Here is a 5,994-nt window from a genome sequence, read left to right on the forward strand (position 1 = left end):
GTCCAAATTGATTTCAAAAAGATAATTCCAGCTAGATTGACCTCGACCCTAGCCTCTAATTCGCCTATTCTTCACCTCTAGAGACCCGAGAAACTAATAACTTTTATCATAAGGTTTTCTGTTTTTTCCTTCGATATCTGGATTCGGAAAAGTGGTGCTGACACATGGCATACCTAAAAGCATTGTTAATGATAGAGATGTTAAGTTTTTGAGTCATTTTTAGCATGTGATATGGGGAAAGCTTGGTACTAAGTTGTTATTTTCTACTACATGTCACCCACAAACCGATAACCAAACTGAAGTAGTTAATAGGACTTTGATTACTTTGCTTAGGGCGATTTATTCAAAAGAATGTTAAGACTTGGGAGGATTGTTTACCATTTGTGGAGTTTGCATACAATAGGGCTATTCATAGTACTACACATTTCTCTCCATTTGAGATTGTATATGGTTTTAATCCACTTCCTCCTATTGATTTGTTACTTTTACCCCTAATAAGTTTGTGAGTATTGATGCAAGTACTAAGGTAGATTTGGTGCACAAGCTACATAAGCAAGTCAAGGAGAGGATTGAAAAGCAAAATGCTAAAGTAGCTATCATGTCAATAAGGGAAGAAAGCCTATGATATTTCAACCTAGTGATTCAGTTTGGGTGCACTTTCACAAGAAGAGATTTCCACATCAAAGGAAGTCTAAGTTGAACCCAAGGGGAGATGGTCCTTTTTAAGTGCTTGAAAAGATCAATGATAATGCTTATAAAGTGGACCTTCCATGTGAGTATAATGTTAGTGCTACCTTTAATACTGTTTATTTGAGTCCTTTTGATGTAGGTGATGGTCTAGATTCGAGGACGAATCCTTTTGAGAAGAGGGGAATGATATGGACTAACCATCATCACAAGGATTTTATGAAGATGGACTTGAACAAGATGAGCAAGAGCATGTAAGAGTTCGGCCAAACCTTCAAGCCTAAGATCAAAGTCAAGGTATTTAGGCCAAAGACCCAATACAATTAGTTCAAGGCCTAATAATTAGATCAAGATCCAAGAACTATCAACAAGCCTTAATTCAACATATGCAAGACCTTGTGAATTCGGCCCAAGAGGAATTACAAGGAGTTCAAGGCTTTAGTTCAAGTGAAAGTCCAACTCAACTTAATGTACTACAAGTCCAAGTGTTCAATGGGCTTAGTTAATCTTTTATTCGGGCTCAAGAAGACCAAAGTTGTTGATTTGGAGCATATGAAGACTTTGGGCCTAACTTAGCTTATGTTTTATGGCCCATATGCATAACCTAAGTAAATTAAGATTTCTTTACTTAAGTTGGGCGGGTACACAAGTTATTTGCCCTAGTTAGGACTTTGTTTTACTTATCTCTTTTTATTAGAAAAGTTATCTTTATCCTAGATAAGATGTAAATCCTTATTAGTTAAGATTTAGAGTTTTCTAAAGCTTATATAAGACTAGTACGAATTTTGATTTGTGGAGTTGAGTTGAGTTTGAATGATAATTGGTTATTAAACCTAAAAGTTGTTTTGCTTTTGTCTTTGTGTTCTTTTGTAGAATACATGCTTAAGAAATATTCAAGTAGATTTTTCATCTTCTTATGGAGTGTTCTGAAATTGGAAATTAGGAACAAGTTTTCTAAATTCTAATTCTTAATCATCTTTCTAAGTAATCTATTTTCTAATCTTTCTTAGGGGTGGAACCGAATTGTTCTTAGGGATTTTCATGTTAATATATTAGTGTCTACAATTCAAAAGGGGTTCTCAAACTTACTTATGGAGGTTCCATATCATTTGTCCTTTTTACATGTATGATCATTGTTTTGAGGCATTTTTGAACTCAGTTCCCTGAAAAACTCTGAGAAAACCACCAAAAAACTATTGCATGAAAAAGCCATAGAGCTGCTCGGTTCTGCCCCAGTGCTGGGTGGCACTTCATCCCTGGCTCCCAGTTTTGTGCAATTTTGACAGCTTCGCTCTTTTAGTCAATTTTTTTAGCTAGTTTTTGCTTATCCTTGAGTTTATAGATGTAATTTTGTCATTTTCTTGCTTTTTTGCTTTCTTTTGTATTTTTGTAAACTGTAAAATAATAGACAAATATCTGCTTGATGGGTGATTGCAAAAAAAAAAAAAACACATATAGATTTAAACCTAAAATTGGACCTTAGCATGCAATTAGTAGCCCATTAGGTTAAGAAGATGTAACTTGGACCTAATTATAAAATGTAACTAGACTTAGATGGGCTTTTTCATATTTAATTAATAAACTGACCCATCTAGACTTAGAAAATTAAAATATGCTTTAGCGTGCAAGAAGTAGCCCATTTAGGATTAAAGGCTGGTAAGTTTGGACTTAAATAAAGTAAAAATGGGCTAGAATAAGTGGGTTTTTTGCATGTAATTGAGTAGTTAACTATATTAAATAATAAGATGGAATTAGGCCAGTGTAAAAATATTATGTTGCATTTGTAGAGAATAGACTATTAACTAATAAAATTAAAGGTTAGAATACACAATTACAAAAATTAGTTTCCAGATCAATCTCTAAATATAGCGATGCTTTCTTAAGAAATCTAGTTATGCCACACAATTAGAAGAAGTGTCACGGTGATTACCCGGAGGCAACTTCCTTTCTTTGCGCTAGTCTCTATGACTAGATAGCAATGATCTCAATTAAGTTGAAAAGTCTTACAAGGTCACTGTCACTAAAAACACTTGGGTGCACGCCCAGAACCGCCACCCACACCTAGTCCTTAAATCTACTAGCTCAAGTTCTCTTAATCCAATAGTATCACTGTCCAAATGAGATAGTTCTCTAATTAGGGGCCTTAACTCTAATCTGGCATCTTATCCAAAATGTCAACGCCCATATGAGATAACTCTTCCATCATAGATCTTATCTATAACAATGCCAAGTCTCATAAACATAAGCGAACAAAACTATGCTCGAATTAACACAACTCATATCATATCTCATAAACACTGGTGTACACATGGTCCTGATGTCGTCCACCAAATAGCATAATATGATATAATCTCATCCCAACATCATATCATATTAATTTATTGACATAAAGTAACATTAAACATCGCTAGCATCTATAATAATATAATATGAATAATAGCAATAATATTAACAATAAGTAATATTACATGTAATAATAATATTTCAATAATATAGATAATTATATATTAATAATAATCATATATAAAAAAATTCACAGCATGATAAACATAATGCAAAGTGCTAGAGAAATTATGGTGGGACTTACTAGTATGTAGTGGGACTTACTAGTATGTATGTAAATTATATAGTATCAATTTACAAAGCTGTCATAACCTCCAATCTACTGCCAAGACTTCGATTCAACTAGTTGGATCGTTGGAGAATCTAGAAATCATAATTAATGATCAATAAGTATATCTGCATATATCAAATTTAACCTTAACACTAAACTCTTATAAGAAATTATGGGGTCAAGTCCTAATTCAAATTCTGCGTAGCTGATATCAATAGAATTTTTTTTTATAATTTTGCAATATCCATAATTTTTAAAATTTAATTTTATTTAACTTTTAGAAATATTTTAGTAAATAAATATTTTCGGTATTAAATTAAACATTTAATAAAATATTTTAGTAACCGATTAATATAAGTACCATTAATTTAATAATTTCAAATAATTATATTATATTAATTTTAAATAATTTCAAATATATAATTTTGTAATTCTAAATAAATAAGTCAAATTTTATTTATATTAATTTTAATATGAATATATATTCTTAAATTATAAACGGACCTAAATTATATTAAAAATTGGTATTAATGATTTTAATAAGTCTAAACTAGTGTCAATTTATGAGAGTAATAATCATTGGAGTGTATATGATAATAATAATAATAATTATTATTATTATTATTTTATTATTATAATAATAATTATTATAATTATTATTATTTTATTATTATAATAATAATTATTATAATTATTATTATTTTATTAAAAAGAATGTTTCTGTACAAAAAGTGGTTAAGGGAAAATTAAGGAGCATTTTCTCTACTTGGAAAAAATGCACTTAGGTCCCTATGCATATCACCCCTCCCCGTCCTCTTCTCTTCTTCCCCTTCACCCGCATATCAGCCTTAACCACCTGCCCCTCCCCATTTTCACCATCCCCACTGCCTGCACCACCATCCCAGCCACCAAACGCCTTCCTTCCTTCCTCCTAACATTGGCGCCACCATCCTTCCACCTTAGCTCATCGGAAAACTGAGGGAGAGGATGTCACCTTGTTGCCACCTCTAAAGCAGCCGTTTGTCGTCTTTGTTTTGCAAATATAACATCGGAAACGGACTCCCCACCACCATAAACCTCAAGAGCATCCTTTCCCTCTATTTTCTCGTCACTTTTAGTTGTATCAAAGTCTCACCGGAGCTGAAGCTTTTCGACCTCGATCTGGTGACTTACGGTGGGATTCATGAAATGATATTTGCGTATTTGGGTTCCACGCGTCTCAAGGTTCGCGGAGGCACCTGCAGATTCAAATTCCGACACAGTTGGTTGTATCGGCTTTCAGATCCTAGTGTTTTTCGAACAAACATAATTTTAAAATTTTAGCTCGGTATAATTTATTTCGACCTAAAATAGTATGTAAAAATTATTATAAAATATTTAGTCCATCAATTGTTAATTATAAATAAATAAATAATTTTATTTAATTTATTAGTAGCTTGATTATAGAAATATTGTGGATTAATTATAGTGGTTAATTATTATCCGATTTTGTGATAAGTGTGGCCGTAAATAATTAAATTAAATACCGAAAAATTATTTGAAAGGCTTTTGGGATTGATAAGTTAAACCAATCAAATTATTATATTATAAAGTTGTATTGTGATGAGTTACGGAGTTGGAAAATTAATGCAGATATGGTGACCCAACTCCTGTGAAATATTTAATGATTGTTAGAAGTATTTTGAGCAGGTTCTGGACTCGTTCTACAGGGGTAAATGTCTATATTTTATGGAAAATTCTTTCGACTTTTTGATAGAATTTTCAAGTCGGGATCAGTCGGGATTCTTAGGCAATCTAATTCTAAGAGTTTAGGTCTAGGGTTAATTATAAAATATTTTTATTATTGATTGAATTATTTCCATAATTGGATCCGATGGTTCAACCAGCTCCGCCAGAGGCATAGGAGCAGCTTGAGAAAGTCGTCAGAACTACGAGTTAAAGTCATATAATCAACTGCATATATATCATGTCTAAATCTAAATGCTACGATATTCGATTAATAGTTATTATGATTATGATTATGATTATTATTAATTTTATTATTATTATTATTATTATTATTATTATTTATCATTGTTTTATTATTATTATTGCAATTACTGCACTTTAAATTTTATGTCCGCATAACCGATGATATTTAGTATTTAATATTAAATCGAATAACATTATGATTGCTTGAGTACCATATTATTTTTAATATTATTTGATGCTATATGTGAAATGTGACTCGAGATGAAAGGATAATAGAACATACCACCTGATTGGTTGCATTAGGACTGCGTGCAAAAGGGAGACATCCAACTAAAATTTGTTTCATCAGATGAGCAACTAAGCCTCTTGTTGAACATCAATTTTGCAAAATTAGAAGATCACTTAGAATAGGCACTCAATCTAGCTAATTCATATTTAATTTTCTCTCAAATGATAAATTCATACATATTACTTTTAGACACACGAATGCTTTAATTTTAATTCTCATAATAATATGAATCCCCCTTACATTATTTTTGTTATGTGTTTATTTTGTTGTTTCATTGACAAATTATTTTAAAGAAATTAAAATTAAAATTTCTTTTTTTTTGCTCAAAATCAAATTTGAAAATTTGTTTTATAAATAAAGAAAAAATTATTTTTTTAAGTTATAAAGCATGAAGAAAGGAAAGGGAGTAAGATTTGATGGTTGAGTAAAAAGC

The sequence above is a fragment of the Ricinus communis genome, chromosome 6 (genome assembly GCF_019578655.1).
Source record: "Ricinus communis isolate WT05 ecotype wild-type chromosome 6, ASM1957865v1, whole genome shotgun sequence".
In the NCBI taxonomy this organism is placed as follows: domain Eukaryota; kingdom Viridiplantae; phylum Streptophyta; class Magnoliopsida; order Malpighiales; family Euphorbiaceae; genus Ricinus; species Ricinus communis.